Genomic DNA, 25,987 nt, shown 5'->3' with positions numbered 1-25,987 from the left:
TACGATATTAAGGAACTCAGTTTGAAAAGAGTGCGCCAAGGAAGACTTCCAAAGAGTCTCTGGAAATAACAAAACAGTATGAAGTGACAGAAATGTTGTGAAATACGTCAGGGCATATTGTTTTGTAGCAGTGCACAACGGCAAATTTGTAAACAAAAATTTACCTTTCGTCGCTACAAGAGATGGATACTTTGTCGAAAAGCCTGTGTCTTGTGTGCATGTTTTCGCACCTTTCCGCGGCACGGCGCGGCACAGAGCTGCTCTGGTAGCTCCGAACGGCCGCACACGTCGCCTCGGACACGCCGGTTCGGCCCGCGCAAATCTCGCAGATGTTCCTCGTGCTTGTGCTGTCATATGGACCGCGACCCGAGCGGCAGCGAGCGGCAGTCGAGCAAAGTCGGGACAAGTCGGGACGGAAGGTGACAGCCGATTATGCACCGTATCGAATTACGCAAATATCTAGAAGCGCGACGCGTGTCAGGCAGGTGAGAACGCTTCTCTCGGTCCAGCAGGACACCGCCACACCCCGCGCACTCCACCCGCCGCCCGGCCGCGCGCAATCCCTGCGACGGACAACAATAACAAGGTGCGTCTCCCGCGAGTGTCGGAGGCCGCACGAACCAAACGAATGACAGGAGGTGCAACGAGCAGCTGTGTTGTGCGTCTGACCCACGTGGCGGCGCGCAGCACTGCGCGTCGCCTTCGAGGTGGAAGGACGTGCTTTGCGTCAAATGTGCCACCGAAAATGGCGATTGCGTGTATTGGGAGGAGAGGCGAAGCCTTCTTGTGCCGTGCGGCTACAGTATAAGGACGCCAACGGCCATACCATGTTGAATGCACCGGTTCTCGTCCGATCACCGAAGTTAAGCAACATCGGGCCCGGTTAGTACTTGGATGGGTGACCGCCTGGGAACACCGGGTGCTGTTGGCTCCCTCTCTTCTTTTAAATTTTATGTCACTACACCTGCCAGCCCTCTTTTCATACAAACTGTCAGGTGCGACAAAGATGCTTCCACAAGCATTTTAAACTACTGTATTAAATGTAAGATGCGAAATTACAGTAATGAACTCAGTTTGTACAAGAATGCGCGGAGGAAGAGTGCTAGGAACTCGTTGAAAATAACGAAACACTGCGAATCGACAGATGTGCTCTTGAAATGCGTCAGAGCCTACTGTTTTGTAGGAGCGCTAAATTCCAAAAAGTAACTACATTAAAAAAAACCTGTTCCCGTCCGACCACCGAAGATAAGCAACAGTGTTTATATTCGGATCGGCGACCGCCTGGGAACTCTGGCTGTCTTCATTTCTTGCTTTCTTGTCGCTACCCCTGACAGCCGTTTTCTCATGCTACCTTTCTCATGTGACAAAGATGCTTCCATACTGATTTTAAACTATCGTAAGGTACGATATTAAGGAACTCAGTTTGAAAAGAGTGCGCCAAGGAAGACTTCCAAAGAGTCTCTGGAAATAACAAAACAGTATGAAGTGACAGAAATGTTGTGAAATACGTCAGGGCATATTGTTTTGTAGCAGTGCACAACGGCAAATTTGTAAACAAAAATTTACCTTTCGTCGCTACAAGAGATGGATACTTTGTCGAAAAGCCTGTGTCTTGTGTGCATGTTTTCGCACCTTTCCGCGGCACGGCGCGGCACAGAGCTGCTCTGGTAGCTCCGAACGGCCGCACACGTCGCCTCGGACACGCCGGTTCGGCCCGCGCAAATCTCGCAGATGTTCCTCGTGCTTGTGCTGTCATATGGACCGCGACCCGAGCGGCAGCGAGCGGCAGTCGAGCAAAGTCGGGACAAGTCGGGACGGAAGGTGACAGCCGATTATGCACCGTATCGAATTACGCAAATATCTAGAAGCGCGACGCGTGTCAGGCAGGTGAGAACGCTTCTCTCGGTCCAGCAGGACACCGCCACACCCCGCGCACTCCACCCGCCGCCCGGCCGCGCGCAATCCCTGCGACGGACAACAATAACAAGGTGCGTCTCCCGCGAGTGTCGGAGGCCGCACGAACCAAACGAATGACAGGAGGTGCAACGAGCAGCTGTGTTGTGCGTCTGACCCACGTGGCGGCGCGCAGCACTGCGCGTCGCCTTCGAGGTGGAAGGACGTGCTTTGCGTCAAATGTGCCACCGAAAATGGCGATTGCGTGTATTGGGAGGAGAGGCGAAGCCTTCTTGTGCCGTGCGGCTACAGTATAAGGACGCCAACGGCCATACCATGTTGAATGCACCGGTTCTCGTCCGATCACCGAAGTTAAGCAACATCGGGCCCGGTTAGTACTTGGATGGGTGACCGCCTGGGAACACCGGGTGCTGTTGGCTCCCTCTCTTCTTTTAAATTTTATGTCACTACACCTGCCAGCCCTCTTTTCATACAAACTGTCAGGTGCGACAAAGATGCTTCCACAAGCATTTTAAACTACTGTATTAAACGTAAGATGCGAAATTACAGTAATGAACTCAGTTTGTACAAGAATGCGCGGAGGAAGAGTGCTAGGAACTCGTTGAAAATAACGAAACACTGCGAATCGACAGATGTGCTCTTGAAATGCGTCAGAGCCTACTGTTTTGTAGGAGCGCTAAATTCCAAAAAGTAACTACATTAAAAAAAACCTGTTCCCGTCCGACCACCGAAGATAAGCAACAGTGTTTATATTCGGATCGGCGACCGCCTGGGAACTCTGGCTGTCTTCATTTCTTGCTTTCTTGTCGCTACCCCTGACAGCCGTTTTTTCATGCTACCTTTCTCATGTGACAAAGATGCTTCCATACTGATTTTAAACTATCGTAAGGTACGATATTAAGGAACTCAGTTTGAAAAGAGTGCGCCAAGGAAGACTTCCAAAGAGTCTCTGGAAATAACAAAACAGTATGAAGTGACAGAAATGTTGTGAAATACGTCAGGGCATATTGTTTTGTAGCAGTGCACAACGGCAAATTTGTAAACAAAAATTTACCTTTCGTCGCTACAAGAGATGGATACTTTGTCGAAAAGCCTGTGTCTTGTGTGCATGTTTTCGCACCTTTCCGCGGCACGGCGCGGCACAGAGCTGCTCTGGTAGCTCCGAACGGCCGCACACGTCGCCTCGGACACGCCGGTTCGGCCCGCGCCCATCTCGCAGATGTTCCTCGTGCTTGTGCTGTCATATGGACCGCGACCCGAGCGGCAGCGAGCGGCAGTCGAGCAAAGTCGGGACAAGTCGGGACGGAAGGTGACAGCCGATTATGCACCGTATCGAATTACGCAAATATCTAGAAGCGCGACGCGTGTCAGGCAGGTGAGAACGCTTCTCTCGGTCCAGCAGGACACCGCCACACCCCGCGCACTCCACCCGCCGCCCGGCCGCGCGCAATCCCTGCGACGGACAACAATAACAAGGTGCGTCTCCCGCGAGTGTCGGAGGCCGCACGAACCAAACGAATGACAGGAGGTGCAACGAGCAGCTGTGTTGTGCGTCTGACCCACGTGGCGGCGCGCAGCACTGCGCGTCGCCTTCGAGGTGGAAGGACGTGCTTTGCGTCAAATGTGCCACCGAAAATGGCGATTGCGTGTATTGGGAGGAGAGGCGAAGCCTTCTTGTGCCGTGCGGCTACAGTATAAGGACGCCAACGGCCATACCATGTTGAATGCACCGGTTCTCGTCCGATCACCGAAGTTAAGCAACATCGGGCCCGGTTAGTACTTGGATGGGTGACCGCCTGGGAACACCGGGTGCTGTTGGCTCCCTCTCTTCTTTTAAATTTTATGTCACTACACCTGCCAGCCCTCTTTTCATACAAACTGTCAGGTGCGACAAAGATGCTTCCACAAGCATTTTAAACTACTGTATTAAATGTAAGATGCGAAATTACAGTAATGAACTCAGTTTGTACAAGAATGCGCGGAGGAAGAGTGCTAGGAACTCGTTGAAAATAACGAAACACTGCGAATCGACAGATGTGCTCTTGAAATGCGTCAGAGCCTACTGTTTTGTAGGAGCGCTAAATTCCAAAAAGTAACTACATTAAAAAAAACCTGTTCCCGTCCGACCACCGAAGATAAGCAACAGTGTTTATATTCGGATCGGCGACCGCCTGGGAACTCTGGCTGTCTTCATTTCTTGCTTTCTTGTCGCTACCCCTGACAGCCGTTTTTTCATGCTACCTTTCTCATGTGACAAAGATGCTTCCATACTGATTTTAAACTATCGTAAGGTACGATATTAAGGAACTCAGTTTGAAAAGAGTGCGCCAAGGAAGACTTCCAAAGAGTCTCTGGAAATAACAAAACAGTATGAAGTGACAGAAATGTTGTGAAATACGTCAGGGCATATTGTTTTGTAGCAGTGCACAACGGCAAATTTGTAAACAAAAATTTACCTTTCGTCGCTACAAGAGATGGATACTTTGTCGAAAAGCCTGTGTCTTGTGTGCATGTTTTCGCACCTTTCCGCGGCACGGCGCGGCACAGAGCTGCTCTGGTAGCTCCGAACGGCCGCACACGTCGCCTCGGACACGCCGGTTCGGCCCGCGCCCATCTCGCAGATGTTCCTCGTGCTTGTGCTGTCATATGGACCGCGACCCGAGCGGCAGCGAGCGGCAGTCGAGCAAAGTCGGGACAAGTCGGGACGGAAGGTGACAGCCGATTATGCACCGTATCGAATTACGCAAATATCTAGAAGCGCGACGCGTGTCAGGCAGGTGAGAACGCTTCTCTCGGTCCAGCAGGACACCGCCACACCCCGCGCACTCCACCCGCCGCCCGGCCGCGCGCAATCCCTGCGACGGACAACAATAACAAGGTGCGTCTCCCGCGAGTGTCGGAGGCCGCACGAACCAAACGAATGACAGGAGGTGCAACGAGCAGCTGTGTTGTGCGTCTGACCCACGTGGCGGCGCGCAGCACTGCGCGTCGCCTTCGAGGTGGAAGGACGTGCTTTGCGTCAAATGTGCCACCGAAAATGGCGATTGCGTGTATTGGGAGGAGAGGCGAAGCCTTCTTGTGCCGTGCGGCTACAGTATAAGGACGCCAACGGCCATACCATGTTGAATGCACCGGTTCTCGTCCGATCACCGAAGTTAAGCAACATCGGGCCCGGTTAGTACTTGGATGGGTGACCGCCTGGGAACACCGGGTGCTGTTGGCTCCCTCTCTTCTTTTAAATTTTATGTCACTACACCTGCCAGCCCTCTTTTCATACAAACTGTCAGGTGCGACAAAGATGCTTCCACAAGCATTTTAAACTACTGTATTAAATGTAAGATGCGAAATTACAGTAATGAACTCAGTTTGTACAAGAATGCGCGGAGGAAGAGTGCTAGGAACTCGTTGAAAATAACGAAACACTGCGAATCGACAGATGTGCTCTTGAAATGCGTCAGAGCCTACTGTTTTGTAGGAGCGCTAAATTCCAAAAAGTAACTACATTAAAAAAAACCTGTTCCCGTCCGACCACCGAAGATAAGCAACAGTGTTTATATTCGGATCGGCGACCGCCTGGGAACTCTGGCTGTCTTCATTTCTTGCTTTCTTGTCGCTACCCCTGACAGCCGTTTTCTCATGCTACCTTTCTCATGTGACAAAGATGCTTCCATACTGATTTTAAACTATCGTAAGGTACGATATTAAGGAACTCAGTTTGAAAAGAGTGCGCCAAGGAAGACTTCCAAAGAGTCTCTGGAAATAACAAAACAGTATGAAGTGACAGAAATGTTGTGAAATACGTCAGGGCATATTGTTTTGTAGCAGTGCACAACGGCAAATTTGTAAACAAAAATTTACCTTTCGTCGCTACAAGAGATGGATACTTTGTCGAAAAGCCTGTGTCTTGTGTGCATGTTTTCGCACCTTTCCGCGGCACGGCGCGGCACAGAGCTGCTCTGGTAGCTCCGAACGGCCGCACACGTCGCCTCGGACACGCCGGTTCGGCCCGCGCAAATCTCGCAGATGTTCCTCGTGCTTGTGCTGTCATATGGACCGCGACCCGAGCGGCAGCGAGCGGCAGTCGAGCAAAGTCGGGACAAGTCGGGACGGAAGGTGACAGCCGATTATGCACCGTATCGAATTACGCAAATATCTAGAAGCGCGACGCGTGTCAGGCAGGTGAGAACGCTTCTCTCGGTCCAGCAGGACACCGCCACACCCCGCGCACTCCACCCGCCGCCCGGCCGCGCGCAATCCCTGCGACGGACAACAATAACAAGGTGCGTCTCCCGCGAGTGTCGGAGGCCGCACGAACCAAACGAATGACAGGAGGTGCAACGAGCAGCTGTGTTGTGCGTCTGACCCACGTGGCGGCGCGCAGCACTGCGCGTCGCCTTCGAGGTGGAAGGACGTGCTTTGCGTCAAATGTGCCACCGAAAATGGCGATTGCGTGTATTGGGAGGAGAGGCGAAGCCTTCTTGTGCCGTGCGGCTACAGTATAAGGACGCCAACGGCCATACCATGTTGAATGCACCGGTTCTCGTCCGATCACCGAAGTTAAGCAACATCGGGCCCGGTTAGTACTTGGATGGGTGACCGCCTGGGAACACCGGGTGCTGTTGGCTCCCTCTCTTCTTTTAAATTTTATGTCACTACACCTGCCAGCCCTCTTTTCATACAAACTGTCAGGTGCGACAAAGATGCTTCCACAAGCATTTTAAACTACTGTATTAAACGTAAGATGCGAAATTACAGTAATGAACTCAGTTTGTACAAGAATGCGCGGAGGAAGAGTGCTAGGAACTCGTTGAAAATAACGAAACACTGCGAATCGACAGATGTGCTCTTGAAATGCGTCAGAGCCTACTGTTTTGTAGGAGCGCTAAATTCCAAAAAGTAACTACATTAAAAAAAACCTGTTCCCGTCCGACCACCGAAGATAAGCAACAGTGTTTATATTCGGATCGGCGACCGCCTGGGAACTCTGGCTGTCTTCATTTCTTGCTTTCTTGTCGCTACCCCTGACAGCCGTTTTTTCATGCTACCTTTCTCATGTGACAAAGATGCTTCCATACTGATTTTAAACTATCGTAAGGTACGATATTAAGGAACTCAGTTTGAAAAGAGTGCGCCAAGGAAGACTTCCAAAGAGTCTCTGGAAATAACAAAACAGTATGAAGTGACAGAAATGTTGTGAAATACGTCAGGGCATATTGTTTTGTAGCAGTGCACAACGGCAAATTTGTAAACAAAAATTTACCTTTCGTCGCTACAAGAGATGGATACTTTGTCGAAAAGCCTGTGTCTTGTGTGCATGTTTTCGCACCTTTCCGCGGCACGGCGCGGCACAGAGCTGCTCTGGTAGCTCCGAACGGCCGCACACGTCGCCTCGGACACGCCGGTTCGGCCCGCGCAAATCTCGCAGATGTTCCTCGTGCTTGTGCTGTCATATGGACCGCGACCCGAGCGGCAGCGAGCGGCAGTCGAGCAAAGTCGGGACAAGTCGGGACGGAAGGTGACAGCCGATTATGCACCGTATCGAATTACGCAAATATCTAGAAGCGCGACGCGTGTCAGGCAGGTGAGAACGCTTCTCTCGGTCCAGCAGGACACCGCCACACCCCGCGCACTCCACCCGCCGCCCGGCCGCGCGCAATCCCTGCGACGGACAACAATAACAAGGTGCGTCTCCCGCGAGTGTCGGAGGCCGCACGAACCAAACGAATGACAGGAGGTGCAACGAGCAGCTGTGTTGTGCGTCTGACCCACGTGGCGGCGCGCAGCACTGCGCGTCGCCTTCGAGGTGGAAGGACGTGCTTTGCGTCAAATGTGCCACCGAAAATGGCGATTGCGTGTATTGGGAGGAGAGGCGAAGCCTTCTTGTGCCGTGCGGCTACAGTATAAGGACGCCAACGGCCATACCATGTTGAATGCACCGGTTCTCGTCCGATCACCGAAGTTAAGCAACATCGGGCCCGGTTAGTACTTGGATGGGTGACCGCCTGGGAACACCGGGTGCTGTTGGCTCCCTCTCTTCTTTTAAATTTTATGTCACTACACCTGCCAGCCCTCTTTTCATACAAACTGTCAGGTGCGACAAAGATGCTTCCACAAGCATTTTAAACTACTGTATTAAACGTAAGATGCGAAATTACAGTAATGAACTCAGTTTGTACAAGAATGCGCGGAGGAAGAGTGCTAGGAACTCGTTGAAAATAACGAAACACTGCGAATCGACAGATGTGCTCTTGAAATGCGTCAGAGCCTACTGTTTTGTAGGAGCGCTAAATTCCAAAAAGTAACTACATTAAAAAAAAAACCTGTTCCCGTCCGACCACCGAAGATAAGCAACAGTGTTTATATTCGGATCGGCGACCGCCTGGGAACTCTGGCTGTCTTCATTTCTTGCTTTCTTGTCGCTACCCCTGACAGCCGTTTTTTCATGCTACCTTTCTCATGTGACAAAGATGCTTCCATACTGATTTTAAACTATCGTAAGGTACGATATTAAGGAACTCAGTTTGAAAAGAGTGCGCCAAGGAAGACTTCCAAAGAGTCTCTGGAAATAACAAAACAGTATGAAGTGACAGAAATGTTGTGAAATACGTCAGGGCATATTGTTTTGTAGCAGTGCACAACGGCAAATTTGTAAACAAAAATTTACCTTTCGTCGCTACAAGAGATGGATACTTTGTCGAAAAGCCTGTGTCTTGTGTGCATGTTTTCGCACCTTTCCGCGGCACGGCGCGGCACAGAGCTGCTCTGGTAGCTCCGAACGGCCGCACACGTCGCCTCGGACACGCCGGTTCGGCCCGCGCAAATCTCGCAGATGTTCCTCGTGCTTGTGCTGTCATATGGACCGCGACCCGAGCGGCAGCGAGCGGCAGTCGAGCAAAGTCGGGACAAGTCGGGACGGAAGGTGACAGCCGATTATGCACCGTATCGAATTACGCAAATATCTAGAAGCGCGACGCGTGTCAGGCAGGTGAGAACGCTTCTCTCGGTCCAGCAGGACACCGCCACACCCCGCGCACTCCACCCGCCGCCCGGCCGCGCGCAATCCCTGCGACGGACAACAATAACAAGGTGCGTCTCCCGCGAGTGTCGGAGGCCGCACGAACCAAACGAATGACAGGAGGTGCAACGAGCAGCTGTGTTGTGCGTCTGACCCACGTGGCGGCGCGCAGCACTGCGCGTCGCCTTCGAGGTGGAAGGACGTGCTTTGCGTCAAATGTGCCACCGAAAATGGCGATTGCGTGTATTGGGAGGAGAGGCGAAGCCTTCTTGTGCCGTGCGGCTACAGTATAAGGACGCCAACGGCCATACCATGTTGAATGCACCGGTTCTCGTCCGATCACCGAAGTTAAGCAACATCGGGCCCGGTTAGTACTTGGCTGTCTGCCCGCCTGGCAACACCTCGGTGCCGAGCGAGCAGTACTTCCTTGTGCGACTTGGCCGGCGGCGCCTCGCGTGTCGTCTGCTTCCTTTGCCACGTGGTTAAACTTCTACTGACTGTAAGTAATGGATTTGGTTTATGATGACAGTGAAGAGAGACAGAACAATGTTCAGTGCGAGTTTGATCGTTCCGTAGAAAAACCCTCGGCTTTTGAAATTCATCGTTGGTTAATTGAGGATTTGTTGTTGTCTACTACTGACGTACTCGGTATTCAGTTCGATACGTTCTTAAATTCTGTGTTTTTGAAACTCAAATCTTCCGATCTGTGTGATGCTGTTGTTTCTGTTAATGACGGTATTCGCAAATTTCGCCACCTTAACGGAAATATTAGTAATGTAACTGTGTCTCACGCTGGTTTTGGTGTTCGACAAATACGGATCTTTAACCTTCCGTTTGAAATTCGCAACGACACTATTTCTCGTCACTTGCGGCCATATGGCACTGTATTATCTGTTGTGAAGGAGAAATGGTCGTCTGCATACATTTTTCAAGTCGAGAACGGTGTGCGGAGCGTGAAAATGGTTGTCAGGCAACACATTCCGTCCTTTATTTTGGTTAACGGCCACCGTGCGTTTGTGACTTATAGTGGACAGCCTCAAACTTGTTCATTTTGCAATGGTGTCGGTCATTACCGGCAAGACTGCCCGAAACGCAAACGGCCCGCTCAGTTACCGATTGACGACGTTTTGCGCGGGGCCAGCTTTGCCTCTGTCGCCGCCACGGTCTTAGGTACAGCCCCCCCCGCACCTTCGCGCCGCGTGGCCGATGCTAACCTCGCTGCCTCCGCGGTTGCCATGGATGTGTCCCCTCCCAGCAGTGACCTTGTTTCTGAGTCTGATGATTCTGCACAGGCTACGGCTACTGTGCAGGCTGTCGAAATTCTGTCTCTGCCCGATGTTTCACTTGCAACTGTGTCCGAACCCGCGCCTACGTCGGCGACTGATTTAGTGTCGACAGCTGTTTCGCAGACTGTGTCGGTACCGGAATTCTCTGGTACGGTGACTGACTTCGTTGACGTGGCCGCCAGTGCTCCCGTTCCCACTGCTGCCGTGGACTCGCAGGATTTTTTTGCGACTCCGAAACCGCGGCGTGATGAATTTCCGTCTCGAAGTTCTAGCAGGCAACGTGCACGCAGTGTCGGTCGGTCGCCTTCCTCAGGCAGGGGGTTTACACGACCGGACCGCAGCCCGTCTCCGGCTGACCGTTCCCCCGCCGCTTCCCGGCAGTCGCGGGTTGGTCGGCAGGACTCCCAACAGCGTGTCGCGCGTCGGGACCTAGACCCCGAGCGGCGGCAGTCTCAGGCTTCCGGCTCCGGCCGTCAGACACAGCAATCACAACATCAACAACAACAACGGCGTGCCGCTTCTCGCCAGCGTCTGCCTGACGATCCTAACGTTGCCGATCAGAAGCGTGATGTCGCTGTTCGACACTTACGAACCGTTTTAAGTCAGCAGCCCGTTGGTTCCGATTCAGTTGTGACGGCCGACACGGCTTTGGCTGTGGCGACGCCGCAATTGCCGACGAAACGGAAGGCCGAAGACACCCACCAGCGTCGTGTCTGTCCTTCTGCCCCCGAGCGAGTGCCGACTTCTTCAGACGTGGAGATGCCCGCCGTTGATCCTTTATCGGTAGCTTCCGGTGGCGCAGATTCTGGGACCGCGTCCACCCCCACTCCCGTCCACCCCACTGCGTGGGCGGAGGACGTGGAAGGTGGTGAGACGACTTACTGATTCCTTTGTTGTCCCCTAATCCGGTTGACGGGAATTAAAACCCGTCTTTTTAGCATACCTTTTATCCTTCTGGTGGCTGGAATTCCGTCCATGTCTGCTGTCTGTTTTTAAATGAGGAGTTTTTTGTGCTTGTGTCTTTTAATTGTGTATGGAGCCTGAGCGTTGCTCGTGGAATATTTTAACTATCAATGTTAACAAGCTGAGTAATCCACACAAGTTGTCGGCCTTACTCGCTTTTTTACATGATTCCCATTGTCATGTGGCATTCTTACAGGAAGTTACGCGTCAGGCTCTGTTGTTTTTACTTGACACTTCTGATTTTACTGTCGTTGATAATGTAATGTCGGACGAACAGACTGGTACTGCCATCTTAATTCGTCCGGAATTTGATGTTGGCAATCTTGAAATATTGCCAAATGGCCGCGCTATAGCATGTACCGTTAACGGTGTTGCTTTTGTTAATGTGTACGCTCATGCCGGTGACAAACCAGCGCGCAATAAGTTTTATGGTCAGGATCTTTGTCAACTTCTCCATCACAATCGTACTGACTTAGTGATTGGTGGTGACTTTAATGCAGTAATTGATGGTCGAGATCAGGCGCCGCGTCCTAACTGGTGCCAGGAATTGCGTACGTTGGTTGACAGCTTTCGGCTCCGGGACACGTGGCGTGTCCTTAATCCGGACAAGACGCATTTCACGCACTTTTACGCCACCGGTCACAGTAGACTCGACAGGATCTATGTGTCTTCGCCGCTCGCCGCCCACGTCCGGAAGGCGGACGTGTTGCCGGTCATTTTTTCAGACCATTGCGGCTACTTGTGTCAGCTCCTCCTACCGCGTGCGCGCCCTACTCGGCGCAACAATACTTGGAAATTTAACTGTAGTCTTTTGGACGATGCCAGTCTCACGTCTCAGTTTACTGCGTTGTGGCGCAAGCTCTTGCGTGATAAAGGCGATGACGGCAATACTCTCGTTTGGTGGGTGGGGGTAGCCAAGCCGGCTATTAGGCGTTTTTTAATCGATTTTAGTCTCGATGCGGCGCATTGGCGTCGGTCGACGACACGTTTTTACCAGGACTGTTTAAAGGATCTCGCTCAGCGGGTCACGGCGTCTCCTGACTTGCTTCCTGTTTTTAATCAATTTAAGGCCAAGCTCCTCGATGATCTTCGTCGGAAGGGTGCTGGGGCTATCGCGCGGAGCCAACCGGTGGGTGACGTAGAAGGGGAACCGCTCTCTCTTTACCACCTACACAGGGAGCGCCGGCGGCGCGAGCGGTTGGCTATCCGTAAATGGATCCAGCAGGACGGCACGTCCACCTCAGATGGTGCGGCCATTGAGCGGGAAGTTCACGCGCATTTTGCGACGCTCTTTAGACAAGTGGACGTAGACGCCGCGGCGCTGCGCGATTTTTTGCAGTGTGTGCCACGTGTGTTAACGAGACAGGATAGGGCTGTTTTAAATGAACCTTTTACCTTTGATGACTTAGATGCAGCTGTGAAACGGAGTCCTAGGGGCAGGTCCCCTGGACTGGACGGGATTCCCGCAGAATTTTATTTAAAATTTTTCCGTTTTTTAAGTCGTGTTTTAATTGACATCATGAATGAGATCCATAACGGCGTTGATATTCCGGCGGAATTTTCCGAAGGGCGCATTGCACTCATTCCGAAATCGACCACAACACCACATCTCGACAGTGTGCGTCCGATAACCTTACTGAACGCCGACTATAAAATTATAGCACGGTGCATCACTCACAGACTGACGAACGTTATGCCGAGGGTGGTGAGTGAACATCAGACGTGTGCTGTCAGGGACCGTAACATTTTCGATGCTGTCCTGGCGTACCGGGACTGCATCGGCTATGTTAAGAGTCACAGGCTCCGGACGGCTGGGATAATGCTGGTCGATTTCAAAAACGCCTTCGATCGGATTAGTCACACCTATCTGCGGCAGGTGTTGGTCGGTTTTGGATTTGGCACTAAAATGACGAAGATGGTGCACAATATTTTGCGGAATGCCACGTCGCGGGTCGTAATCAACGGAATTGCCAGTCGTGTGATTCCGATTAGCCGTTCAGTTCGTCAGGGTTGCCCCTTGTCAATGTCGCTCTTCGCTTTGGCGTTGGATCCGCTCCTCCGCTGTATCGCCCGGGATTGCCGAGGCATTCGCATTGGTGACGATCAGCTGATCTGCAGGGCGTATGCCGACGACCTCGGCGTGTTCCTTGATCAGCCAGAGGACATTGACAGGCTGCATCGTGTTTTGCAGCGATTCGAGAGGGCAACGGGGGCTGTCGTCAATCCTCGGAAAACTGTTTTGCTCCCTCTTACACCTCGACTGCGTACTGTCCACGGCGACTGGTTTTGTGTCAAGCAACGGCAGACGGTTCTCGGTGTCATTCTGACTGACAATACGCAGCGTATGGAAGCTCTTAATTGGCGGTCCACGCTGTACAAGGTTCGGGCTGTTGCAAAATTGTATGCCTCTCGGAATTTGGCGCTCCGTCAACGGGTGGCTCTTATCAACACGCAGATTTTGGCAAAAGCGTGGTATCTGGCACAAGTCCTACCTGTGCCGAAACAGCTGGAAAGGGCCATTCAACAAGCGGTCTATTGGTTGCTTTGGAAGGGTGACATTTTTAAGGTCTCCCTGGCAACCTGTACCTTGAGTCTGGCGGAGGGGGGGCTGGGTTTAGTTGATTTTCGCCACAAGTGCGCGGCGCTCTTCGTGAAGCGGACAACGGTGGTGATTGACAAGGGGCCGTGCAGTCCGACGGCTGCCTTGTTCAATGCATATCGCCCACCATCTGTGATTGCTCCGGTCTCGGTCGGTCATATTCCGTACACCTTGAACTTCGTACGCCGGTATTATATTAATAACAGCTATCTAGTGCTTGGTGATGTCCGTGCGTGCAGTGTCGGTGACATTCTTCGCGCTCTTCGGGGCTCGCCAAGCAGGAATAAATGGGAGTATCGGCTACCTCAGCATGACTGGAAGGTGGTGTGGAGAAACCTCGCCGCCGCCGTCATTCCGGCCCACGTTCACGCGACGTGGTATAAAGTAGTGAACCGCACATTTCCAACTAACGCTAAGCTGCACGCTATCGATCTGATTTCTTCGGGAGTCTGTGATTCGTGTCCTGAGGAGGACACCATCGAACACCGATTCGAGTGTCGAAAATTCCGTGTTGTTTGGGATATTGCGTGTGACATGGTGCGCTTAATCAACAGGGTGGACAGGCGGCAGGTGACGGCCTTGGACGCCATCGTGCCTCAGTGCGCAGCTTATCCGGCCGCCAAACGAAATGCCACACTTTGGATTTTGGGACATACGATTTTTTGTATTTTCACCCTGAAATTGACTGATGCTGTCGATTTTCTGTCTTACCTGTGGGCGGAACATCGTCAGACACTTGGTCGACCGGCTTATTCCCTGACTTATGCCAATTTTTTGCATGTCGCTTTAGCCCATGCGTTCACCAAATTGTCACTTACCCTATGAGACTGCATACCCGATCTTGACATTTCTACTTTTCCTATCTGGCAGTAATGATAATACTAATGTTGACGTGATATGACGAACCCTTGCATGTCATCGGACTTGGCTTCTTGGATAATGATTTATGGCATGGTAAAGCTGTGTTTATATGGACCGTACATTAGCGAAAACTTCATAATGACATACAGTTCTGTGAATGGAGTTTTGTCCGTCACAGTTCTTTTCTGTTTTGTTTCCTTTGCTTTTTTTTCCTGTGTTGTTTTTGTTTTTATTTTCTCGCGACGCGTGAGGAGACAGTATCAGGGAGATAAATTTATCACAGTTGGTGTGTGCCTGAATGCTGGATTCCCTCCTGTTACTGTGCATCGACGTTTTGTTTTTATTCTTTATGTCCCATCCATCGAACATTAGCGGAGACGTTTTTCTTGGGACTTTATTTTTGTCCGGTGGAATCTCTTTTTTTTTTGGCGGATGCAGAGTGACTGTTGCTTTGGAGGGTTGTCGTTGCTCTGGAACACTGTCACGGCAGGCTGCAACGGCGTCCAGTGGCCAATTTTTTCTTTTATTTGGGATTACGTTTTGGAAGAAGGACTCCAATCCGTTTCTTTCGTGTTTCAAAAAAAAAAAAAGGTGCTGTTGGCTCCCTATCTAAAAAAAAAAAAAAAAAAAAAAAAAAAAAAAAAAAAAAAAAAGAGGTGCTGTTGGCTCCCAAAAAAAAAAAAAAAAAAAAAAAAAAAAAAAAAAAAAAAAAAAAAATGAAAAAGAAACTAAAAAAAAAAAAAAGGGTGCTGTTGGCTCCCTCTCTTCTTTTAAATTTTATGTCACTACACCTGCCAGCCCTCTTTTCATACAAACTGTCAGGTGCGACAAAGATGCTTCCACAAGCATTTTAAACTACTGTATTAAACGTAAGATGCGAAATTACAGTAATGAACTCAGTTTGTACAAGAATGCGCGGAGGAAGAGTGCTAGGAACTCGTTGAAAATAACGAAACACTGCGAATCGACAGATGTGCTCTTGAAATGCGTCAGAGCCTACTGTTTTGTAGGAGCGCTAAATTCCAAAAAGTAACTACATTAAAAAAAACCTGTTCCCGTCCGACCACCGAAGATAAGCAACAGTGTTTATATTCGGATCGGCGACCGCCTGGGAACTCTGGCTGTCTTCATTTCTTGCTTTCTTGTCGCTACCCCTGACAGCCGTTTTTTCATGCTACCTTTCTCATGTGACAAAGATGCTTCCATACTGATTTTAAACTATCGTAAGGTACGATATTAAGGAACTCAGTTTGAAAAGAGTGCGCCAAGGAAGACTTCCAAAGAGTCTCTGGAAATAACAAAACAGTATGAAGTGACAGAAATGTTGTGAAATACGTCAGGGCATATTGTTTTGTAGCAGTGCACAACGGCAAATTTGTAAACAAAAATTTACCTTTCGTCGCTACAAGAGATGGATACTTTGTCGAAAAGCCTGTGTCTTGTGTGCATGTTTTCGCACCTTTCCGCGGCACGGCGCGGCACAGAGCTGCTCTGGTAGCTCCGAACGGCCGCACACGTCGCCTCGGACACGCCGGTTCGGCCCGCGCAAATCTCGCAGATGTTCCTCGTGCTTGTGCTGTCATATGGACCGCGACCCGAGCGGCAGCGAGCAAAGTCGGGACAAGTCGGGACGGAAGGTGACAGCCGATTATGCACCGTATCGAATTACGCAAATATCTAGAAGCGCGACGCGTGTCAGGCAGGTGAGAACGCTTCTCTCGGTCCAGCAGGACACCGCCACACCCCGCGCACTCCACCCGCCGCCCGGCCGCGCGCAATCCCTGCGACGGACAACAATAACAAGGTGCGTCTCCCGCGAGTGTCGGAGGCCGCACGAACCAAACGAATGACAGGAGGTGCAACGAGCAGCTGTGTTGTGCGTCTGACCCACGTGGCGGCGCGCAGCACTGCGCGTCGCCTTCGAGGTGGAAGGACGTGCTTTGCGTCAAATGTGCCACCGAAAATGGCGATTGCGTGTATTGGGAGGAGAGGCGAAGCCTTCTTGTGCCGTGCGGCTACAGTATAAGGACGCCAACGGCCATACCATGTTGAATGCACCGGTTCTCGTCCGATCACCGAAGTTAAGCAACATCGGGCCCGGTTAGTACTTGGATGGGTGACCGCCTGGGAACACCGGGTGCTGTTGGCTCCCTCTCTTCTTTTAAATTTTATGTCACTACACCTGCCAGCCCTCTTTTCATACAAACTGTCAGGTGCGACAAAGATGCTTCCACAAGCATTTTAAACTACTGTATTAAACGTAAGATGCGAAATTACAGTAATGAACTCAGTTTGTACAAGAATGCGCGGAGGAAGAGTGCTAGGAACTCGTTGAAAATAACGAAACACTGCGAATCGACAGATGTGCTCTTGAAATGCGTCAGAGCCTACTGTTTTGTAGGAGCGCTAAATTCCAAAAAGTAACTACATTAAAAAAAACCTGTTCCCGTCCGACCACCGAAGATAAGCAACAGTGTTTATATTCGGATCGGCGACCGCCTGGGAACTCTGGCTGTCTTCATTTCTTGCTTTCTTGTCGCTACCCCTGACAGCCGTTTTTTCATGCTACCTTTCTCATGTGACAAAGATGCTTCCATACTGATTTTAAACTATCGTAAGGTACGATATTAAGGAACTCAGTTTGAAAAGAGTGCGCCAAGGAAGACTTCCAAAGAGTCTCTGGAAATAACAAAACAGTATGAAGTGACAGAAATGTTGTGAAATACGTCAGGGCATATTGTTTTGTAGCAGTGCACAACGGCAAATTTGTAAACAAAAATTTACCTTTCGTCGCTACAAGAGATGGATACTTTGTCGAAAAGCCTGTGTCTTGTGTGCATGTTTTCGCACCTTTCCGCGGCACGGCGCGGCACAGAGCTGCTCTGGTAGCTCCGAACGGCCGCACACGTCGCCTCGGACACGCCGGTTCGGCCCGCGCAAATCTCGCAGATGTTCCTCGTGCTTGTGCTGTCATATGGACCGCGACCCGAGCGGCAGCGAGCGGCAGTCGAGCAAAGTCGGGACAAGTCGGGACGGAAGGTGACAGCCGATTATGCACCGTATCGAATTACGCAAATATCTAGAAGCGCGACGCGTGTCAGGCAGGTGAGAACGCTTCTCTCGGTCCAGCAGGACACCGCCACACCCCGCGCACTCCACCCGCCGCCCGGCCGCGCGCAATCCCTGCGACGGACAACAATAACAAGGTGCGTCTCCCGCGAGTGTCGGAGGCCGCACGAACCAAACGAATGACAGGAGGTGCAACGAGCAGCTGTGTTGTGCGTCTGACCCACGTGGCGGCGCGCAGCACTGCGCGTCGCCTTCGAGGTGGAAGGACGTGCTTTGCGTCAAATGTGCCACCGAAAATGGCGATTGCGTGTATTGGGAGGAGAGGCGAAGCCTTCTTGTGCCGTGCAGCTACAGTATAAGGACGCCAACGGCCATACCATGTTGAATGCACCGGTTCTCGTCCGATCACCGAAGTTAAGCAACATCGGGCCCGGTTAGTACTTGGATGGGTGACCGCCTGGGAACACCGGGTGCTGTTGGCTCCCTCTCTTCTTTTAAATTTTATGTCACTACACCTGCCAGCCCTCTTTGCATACAAACTGTCAGGTGCGACAAAGATGCTTCCACAAGCATTTTAAACTACTGTATTAAACGTAAGATGCGAAATTACAGTAATGAACTCAGTTTGTACAAGAATGCGCGGAGGAAGAGTGCTAGGAACTCGTTGAAAATAACGAAACACTGCGAATCGACAGATGTGCTCTTGAAATGCGTCAGAGCCTACTGTTTTGTAGGAGCGCTAAATTCCAAAAAGTAACTACATTAAAAAAAAAACCTGTTCCCGTCCGACCACCGAAGATAAGCAACAGTGTTTATATTCGGATCGGCGACCGCCTGGGAACTCTGGCTGTCTTCATTTCTTGCTTTCTTGTCGCTACCCCTGACAGCCGTTTTTTCATGCTACCTTTCTCATGTGACAAAGATGCTTCCATACTGATTTTAAACTATCGTAAGGTACGATATTAAGGAACTCAGTTTGAAAAGAGTGCGCCAAGGAAGACTTCCAAAGAGTCTCTGGAAATAACAAAACAGTATGAAGTGACAGAAATGTTGTGAAATACGTCAGGGCATATTGTTTTGTAGCAGTGCACAACGGCAAATTTGTAAACAAAAATTTACCTTTCGTCGCTACAAGAGATGGATACTTTGTCGAAAAGCCTGTGTCTTGTGTGCATGTTTTCGCACCTTTCCGCGGCACGGCGCGGCACAGAGCTGCTCTGGTAGCTCCGAACGGCCGCACACGTCGCCTCGGACACGCCGGTTCGGCCCGCGCAAATCTCGCAGATGTTCCTCGTGCTTGTGCTGTCATATGGACCGCGACCCGAGCGGCAGCGAGCGGCAGTCGAGCAAAGTCGGGACAAGTCGGGACGGAAGGTGACAGCCGATTATGCACCGTATCGAATTACGCAAATATCTAGAAGCGCGACGCGTGTCAGGCAGGTGAGAACGCTTCTCTCGGTCCAGCAGGACACCGCCACACCCCGCGCACTCCACCCGCCGCCCGGCCGCGCGCAATCCCTGCGACGGACAACAATAACAAGGTGCGTCTCCCGCGAGTGTCGGAGGCCGCACGAACCAAACGAATGACAGGAGGTGCAACGAGCAGCTGTGTTGTGCGTCTGACCCACGTGGCGGCGCGCAGCACTGCGCGTCGCCTTCGAGGTGGAAGGACGTGCTTTGCGTCAAATGTGCCACCGAAAATGGCGATTGCGTGTATTGGGAGGAGAGGCGAAGCCTTCTTGTGCCGTGCGGCTACAGTATAAGGACGCCAACGGCCATACCATGTTGAATGCACCGGTTCTCGTCCGATCACCGAAGTTAAGCAACATCGGGCCCGGTTAGTACTTGGATGGGTGACCGCCTGGGAACACCGGGTGCTGTTGGCTCCCTCTCTTCTTTTAAATTTTATGTCACTACACCTGCCAGCCCTCTTTGCATACAAACTGTCAGGTGCGACAAAGATGCTTCCACAAGCATTTTAAACTACTGTATTAAACGTAAGATGCGAAATTACAGTAATGAACTCAGTTTGTACAAGAATGCGCGGAGGAAGAGTGCTAGGAACTCGTTGAAAATAACGAAACACTGCGAATCGACAGATGTGCTCTTGAAATGCGTCAGAGCCTACTGTTTTGTAGGAGCGCTAAATTCCAAAAAGTAACTACATTAAAAAAAAAACCTGTTCCCGTCCGACCACCGAAGATAAGCAACAGTGTTTATATTCGGATCGGCGACCGCCTGGGAACTCTGGCTGTCTTCATTTCTTGCTTTCTTGTCGCTACCCCTGACAGCCGTTTTTTCATGCTACCTTTCTCATGTGACAAAGATGCTTCCATACTGATTTTAAACTATCGTAAGGTACGATATTAAGGAACTCAGTTTGAAAAGAGTGCGCCAAGGAAGACTTCCAAAGAGTCTCTGGAAATAACAAAACAGTATGAAGTGACAGAAATGTTGTGAAATACGTCAGGGCATATTGTTTTGTAGCAGTGCACAACGGCAAATTTGTAAACAAAAATTTACCTTTCGTCGCTACAAGAGATGGATACTTTGTCGAAAAGCCTGTGTCTTGTGTGCATGTTTTCGCACCTTTCCGCGGCACGGCGCGGCACAGAGCTGCTCTGGTAGCTCCGAACGGCCGCACACGTCGCCTCGGACACGCCGGTTCGGCCCGCGCAAATCTCGCAGATGTTCCTCGTGCTTGTGCTGTCATATGGACCGCGACCCGAGCGGCAGCGAGCAAAGTCGGGACAAGTCGGGACGGAAGGTGACAGCCGATTATGCACCGTATCGAATTACGCAAATATCTAGAAGCGCGACGCGTGTCAGGCAGGTGAGAACGCTTCTCTCGGTCCAGCAGGACACCGCCACACCCCGCGCACTCCACCCGCCGCCCGGCCGCGCGCAATCCCTGCGACGGACAACAATAACAAGGTGCGTCTCCCGCGAGTGTCGGAGGCCGCACGAACCAAACGAATGACAGGAGGTGCAACGAGCAGCTGTGTTGTGCGTCTGACCCACGTGGCGGCGCGCAGCACTGCGCGTCGCCTTCGAGGTGGAAGGACGTGCTTTGCGTCAAATGTGCCACCGAAAATGGCGATTGCGTGTATTGGGAGGAGAGGCGAAGCCTTCTTGTGCCGTGCGGCTACAGTATAAGGACGCCAACGGCCATACCATGTTGAATGCACCGGTTCTCGTCCGATCACCGAAGTTAAGCAACATCGGGCCCGGTTAGTACTTGGATGGGTGACCGCCTGGGAACACCGAGTGCTGTTGGCTCCCTCTCTTCTTTTAAATTTTATGTCACTACACCTGCCAGCCCTCTTTTCATACAAACTGTCAGGTGCGACAAAGATGCTTCCACAAGCATTTTAAACTACTGTATTAAACGTAAGATGCGAAATTACAGTAATGAACTCAGTTTGTACAAGAATGCGCGGAGGAAGAGTGCTAGGAACTCGTTGAAAATAACGAAACACTGCGAATCGACAGATGTGCTCTTGAAATGCGTCAGAGCCTACTGTTTTGTAGGAGCGCTAAATTCCAAAAAGTAACTACATTAAAAAAAAAAACCTGTTCCCGTCCGACCACCGAAGATAAGCAACAGTGTTTATATTCGGATCGGCGACCGCCTGGGAACTCTGGCTGTCTTCATTTCTTGCTTTCTTGTCGCTACCCCTGACAGCCGTTTTTTCATGCTACCTTTCTCATGTGACAAAGATGCTTCCATACTGATTTTAAACTATCGTAAGGTACGATATTAAGGAACTCAGTTTGAAAAGAGTGCGCCAAGGAAGACTTCCAAAGAGTCTCTGGAAATAACAAAACAGTATGAAGTGACAGAAATGTTGTGAAATACGTCAGGGCATATTGTTTTGTAGCAGTGCACAACGGCAAATTTGTAAACAAAAATTTACCTTTCGTCGCTACAAGAGATGGATACTTTGTCGAAAAGCCTGTGTCTTGTGTGCATGTTTTCGCACCTTTCCGCGGCACGGCGCGGCACAGAGCTGCTCTGGTAGCTCCGAACGGCCGCACACGTCGCCTCGGACACGCCGGTTCGGCCCGCGCAAATCTCGCAGATGTTCCTCGTGCTTGTGCTGTCATATGGACCGCGACCCGAGCGGCAGCGAGCAAAGTCGGGACAAGTCGGGACGGAAGGTGACAGCCGATTATGCACCGTATCGAATTACGCAAATATCTAGAAGCGCGACGCGTGTCAGGCAGGTGAGAACGCTTCTCTCGGTCCAGCAGGACACCGCCACACCCCGCGCACTCCACCCGCCGCCCGGCCGCGCGCAATCCCTGCGACGGACAACAATAACAAGGTGCGTCTCCCGCGAGTGTCGGAGGCCGCACGAACCAAACGAATGACAGGAGGTGCAACGAGCAGCTGTGTTGTGCGTCTGACCCACGTGGCGGCGCGCAGCACTGCGCGTCGCCTTCGAGGTGGAAGGACGTGCTTTGCGTCAAATGTGCCACCGAAAATGGCGATTGCGTGTATTGGGAGGAGAGGCGAAGCCTTCTTGTGCCGTGCGGCTACAGTATAAGGACGCCAACGGCCATACCATGTTGAATGCACCGGTTCTCGTCCGATCACCGAAGTTAAGCAACATCGGGCCCGGTTAGTACTTGGATGGGTGACCGCCTGGGAACACCGAGTGCTGTTGGCTCCCTCTCTTCTTTTAAATTTTATGTCACTACACCTGCCAGCCCTCTTTTCATACAAACTGTCAGGTGCGACAAAGATGCTTCCACAAGCATTTTAAACTACTGTATTAAACGTAAGATGCGAAATTACAGTAATGAACTCAGTTTGTACAAGAATGCGCGGAGGAAGAGTGCTAGGAACTCGTTGAAAATAACGAAACACTGCGAATCGACAGATGTGCTCTTGAAATGCGTCAGAGCCTACTGTTTTGTAGGAGCGCTAAATTCCAAAAAGTAACTACATTAAAAAAAAAAACCTGTTCCCGTCCGACCACCGAAGATAAGCAACAGTGTTTATATTCGGATCGGCGACCGCCTGGGAACTCTGGCTGTCTTCATTTCTTGCTTTCTTGTCGCTACCCCTGACAGCCGTTTTTTCATGCTACCTTTCTCATGTGACAAAGATGCTTCCATACTGATTTTAAACTATCGTAAGGTACGATATTAAGGAACTCAGTTTGAAAAGAGTGCGCCAAGGAAGACTTCCAAAGAGTCTCTGGAAATAACAAAACAGTATGAAGTGACAGAAATGTTGTGAAATACGTCAGGGCATATTGTTTTGTAGCAGTGCACAACGGCAAATTTGTAAACAAAAATTTACCTTTCGTCGCTACAAGAGATGGATACTTTGTCGAAAAGCCTGTGTCTTGTGTGCATGTTTTCGCACCTTTCCGCGGCACGGCGCGGCACAGAGCTGCTCTGGTAGCTCCGAACGGCCGCACACGTCGCCTCGGACACGCCGGTTCGGCCCGCGCAAATCTCGCAGATGTTCCTCGTGCTTGTGCTGTCATATGGACCGCGACCCGAGCGGCAGCGAGCGGCAGTCGAGCAAAGTCGGGACAAGTCGGGACGGAAGGTGACAGCCGATTATGCACCGTATCGAATTACGCAAATATCTAGAAGCGCGACGCGTGTCAGGCAGGTGAGAACGCTTCTCTCGGTCCAGCAGGACACCGCCACACCCCGCGCACTCCACCCGCCGCCCGGCCGAGCGCAATCCCTGCGACGGACAACAATAACAAGGTGCGTCTCCCGCGAGTGTCGGAGGCCGCACGAACCAAACGAATGACAGGAGGTGCAACGAGCAGCTGTGTTGTGCGTCTGACCCACGTGGCGGCGCGCAGCACTGCGCGTCGCCTTCGAGGTGGAAGGACGTGCTTTGCGTCAAATGTGCCACCGAAAATGGCGATTGCGTGTATTGGGAGGAGAGGCGAAGCCTTCTTGTGCCGTGCGGCTACAGTATAAGGACGCCAACGGCCATACCATGTTGAATGCACCGGTTCTCGTCCGATCACCGAAGTTAAGCAACATCGGGCCCGGTTAGTACTTGGATGGGTGACCGCCTGGGAACACCGGGTGCTGTTGGCTCCCTCTCTTCTTTTAAATTTTATGTCACTACACCTGCCAGCCCTCTTTTCATACAAACTGTCAGGTGCGACAAAGATGCTTCCACAAGCATTTTAAACTACTGTATTAAACGTAAGATGCGAAATTACAGTAATGAACTCAGTTTGTACAAGAATGCGCGGAGGAAGAGTGCTAGGAACTCGTTGAAAATAACGAAACACTGCGAATCGACAGATGTGCTCTTGAAATGCGTCAGAGCCTACTGTTTTGTAGGAGCGCTAAATTCCAAAAAGTAACTACATTAAAAAAAAAACCTGTTCCCGTCCGACCACCGAAGATAAGCAACAGTGTTTATATTCGGATCGGCGACCGCCTGGGAACTCTGGCTGTCTTCATTTCTTGCTTTCTTGTCGCTACCCCTGACAGCCGTTTTTTCATGCTACCTTTCTCATGTGACAAAGATGCTTCCATACTGATTTTAAACTATCGTAAGGTACGATATTAAGGAACTCAGTTTGAAAAGAGTGCGCCAAGGAAGACTTCCAAAGAGTCTCTGGAAATAACAAAACAGTATGAAGTGACAGAAATGTTGTGAAATACGTCAGGGCATATTGTTTTGTAGCAGTGCACAACGGCAAATTTGTAAACAAAAATTTACCTTTCGTCGCTACAAGAGATGGATACTTTGTCGAAAAGCCTGTGTCTTGTGTGCATGTTTTCGCACCTTTCCGCGGCACGGCGCGGCACAGAGCTGCTCTGGTAGCTCCGAACGGCCGCACACGTCGCCTCGGACACGCCGGTTCGGCCCGCGCCCATCTCGCAGATGTTCCTCGTGCTTGTGCTGTCATATGGACCGCGACCCGAGCGGCAGCGAGCGGCAGTCGAGCAAAGTCGGGACAAGTCGGGACGGAAGGTGACAGCCGATTATGCACCGTATCGAATTACGCAAATATCTAGAAGCGCGACGCGTGTCAGGCAGGTGAGAACGCTTCTCTCGGTCCAGCAGGACACCGCCACACCCCGCGCACTCCACCCGCCGCCCGGCCGCGCGCAATCCCTGCGACGGACAACAATAACAAGGTGCGTCTCCCGCGAGTGTCGGAGGCCGCACGAACCAAACGAATGACAGGAGGTGCAACGAGCAGCTGTGTTGTGCGTCTGACCCACGTGGCGGCGCGCAGCACTGCGCGTCGCCTTCGAGGTGGAAGGACGTGCTTTGCGTCAAATGTGCCACCGAAAATGGCGATTGCGTGTATTGGGAGGAGAGGCGAAGCCTTCTTGTGCCGTGCGGCTACAGTATAAGGACGCCAACGGCCATACCATGTTGAATGCACCGGTTCTCGTCCGATCACCGAAGTTAAGCAACATCGGGCCCGGTTAGTACTTGGATGGGTGACCGCCTGGGAACACCGGGTGCTGTTGGCTCCCTCTCTTCTTTTAAATTTTATGTCACTACACCTGCCAGCCCTCTTTTCATACAAACTGTCAGGTGCGACAAAGATGCTTCCACAAGCATTTTAAACTACTGTATTAAACGTAAGATGCGAAATTACAGTAATGAACTCAGTTTGTACAAGAATGCGCGGAGGAAGAGTGCTAGGAACTCGTTGAAAATAACGAAACACTGCGAATCGACAGATGTGCTCTTGAAATGCGTCAGAGCCTACTGTTTTGTAGGAGCGCTAAATTCCAAAAAGTAACTACATTAAAAAAAACCTGTTCCCGTCCGACCACCGAAGATAAGCAACAGTGTTTATATTCGGATCGGCGACCGCCTGGGAACTCTGGCTGTCTTCATTTCTTGCTTTCTTGTCGCTACCCCTGACAGCCGTTTTTTCATGCTACCTTTCTCATGTGACAAAGATGCTTCCATACTGATTTTAAACTATCGTAAGGTACGATATTAAGGAACTCAGTTTGAAAAGAGTGCGCCAAGGAAGACTTCCAAAGAGTCTCTGGAAATAACAAAACAGTATGAAGTGACAGAAATGTTGTGAAATACGTCAGGGCATATTGTTTTGTAGCAGTGCACAACGGCAAATTTGTAAACAAAAATTTACCTTTCGTCGCTACAAGAGATGGATACTTTGTCGAAAAGCCTGTGACTTGTGTGCATGTTTTCGCACCTTTCCGCGGCACGGCGCGGCACAGAGCTGCTCTGGTAGCTCCGAACGGCCGCACACGTCGCCTCGGACACGCCGGTTCGGCCCGCGCAAATCTCGC

At 51.1% G+C, this 25,987-nt stretch overlaps 13 non-coding genes and 1 pseudogene across 13 annotated transcripts; all 14 read left to right on the top strand.

The window, feature by feature from the left end:
* The first annotated feature begins 812 nt into the window (after window positions 1-812).
* Window positions 813-931, top strand: LOC126273656 (5S ribosomal RNA). The gene has a single exon (XR_007549501.1). It is a non-coding gene; the product is annotated as a 5S ribosomal RNA (ribosomal RNA).
* Window positions 932-2,214: 1,283 nt separating this feature from the next.
* Window positions 2,215-2,333, top strand: LOC126273644 (5S ribosomal RNA). Its single transcript, XR_007549489.1, has one exon. It is a non-coding gene; the product is annotated as a 5S ribosomal RNA (ribosomal RNA).
* Window positions 2,334-3,616: 1,283 nt separating this feature from the next.
* On the top strand, window positions 3,617-3,735 carry LOC126273632 (5S ribosomal RNA). The gene has a single exon (XR_007549478.1). It is a non-coding gene; the product is annotated as a 5S ribosomal RNA (ribosomal RNA).
* A 1,283-nt stretch (window positions 3,736-5,018) lies between these two features.
* LOC126273620 (5S ribosomal RNA) lies at window positions 5,019-5,137 on the top strand. The gene has a single exon (XR_007549467.1). It is a non-coding gene; the product is annotated as a 5S ribosomal RNA (ribosomal RNA).
* A 1,283-nt stretch (window positions 5,138-6,420) lies between these two features.
* LOC126273609 (5S ribosomal RNA) lies at window positions 6,421-6,539 on the top strand. The gene has a single exon (XR_007549456.1). It is a non-coding gene; the product is annotated as a 5S ribosomal RNA (ribosomal RNA).
* Window positions 6,540-7,822: 1,283 nt separating this feature from the next.
* LOC126273597 (5S ribosomal RNA) lies at window positions 7,823-7,941 on the top strand. The gene has a single exon (XR_007549445.1). It is a non-coding gene; the product is annotated as a 5S ribosomal RNA (ribosomal RNA).
* Window positions 7,942-9,226: 1,285 nt separating this feature from the next.
* Window positions 9,227-9,344, top strand: LOC126274513 (5S ribosomal RNA; annotated as a pseudogene).
* A 7,324-nt stretch (window positions 9,345-16,668) lies between these two features.
* LOC126273586 (5S ribosomal RNA) lies at window positions 16,669-16,787 on the top strand. Its single transcript, XR_007549432.1, has one exon. It is a non-coding gene; the product is annotated as a 5S ribosomal RNA (ribosomal RNA).
* Window positions 16,788-18,070: 1,283 nt separating this feature from the next.
* LOC126273574 (5S ribosomal RNA) lies at window positions 18,071-18,189 on the top strand. Its single transcript, XR_007549421.1, has one exon. It is a non-coding gene; the product is annotated as a 5S ribosomal RNA (ribosomal RNA).
* A 1,285-nt stretch (window positions 18,190-19,474) lies between these two features.
* Window positions 19,475-19,593, top strand: LOC126273563 (5S ribosomal RNA). Its single transcript, XR_007549410.1, has one exon. It is a non-coding gene; the product is annotated as a 5S ribosomal RNA (ribosomal RNA).
* A 1,274-nt stretch (window positions 19,594-20,867) lies between these two features.
* On the top strand, window positions 20,868-20,986 carry LOC126274089 (5S ribosomal RNA). Its single transcript, XR_007549917.1, has one exon. It is a non-coding gene; the product is annotated as a 5S ribosomal RNA (ribosomal RNA).
* A 1,275-nt stretch (window positions 20,987-22,261) lies between these two features.
* Window positions 22,262-22,380, top strand: LOC126274088 (5S ribosomal RNA). Its single transcript, XR_007549916.1, has one exon. It is a non-coding gene; the product is annotated as a 5S ribosomal RNA (ribosomal RNA).
* Window positions 22,381-23,666: 1,286 nt separating this feature from the next.
* On the top strand, window positions 23,667-23,785 carry LOC126273551 (5S ribosomal RNA). The gene has a single exon (XR_007549399.1). It is a non-coding gene; the product is annotated as a 5S ribosomal RNA (ribosomal RNA).
* A 1,285-nt stretch (window positions 23,786-25,070) lies between these two features.
* Window positions 25,071-25,189, top strand: LOC126273539 (5S ribosomal RNA). Its single transcript, XR_007549388.1, has one exon. It is a non-coding gene; the product is annotated as a 5S ribosomal RNA (ribosomal RNA).
* Window positions 25,190-25,987: the final 798 nt, after the last annotated feature.

Source organism: Schistocerca gregaria, chromosome 5 (assembly GCF_023897955.1).
Source record: "Schistocerca gregaria isolate iqSchGreg1 chromosome 5, iqSchGreg1.2, whole genome shotgun sequence".
Lineage (NCBI taxonomy): Eukaryota > Metazoa > Arthropoda > Insecta > Orthoptera > Acrididae > Schistocerca > Schistocerca gregaria.
This window is presented reverse-complemented; position numbering and strand designations above follow the sequence as displayed.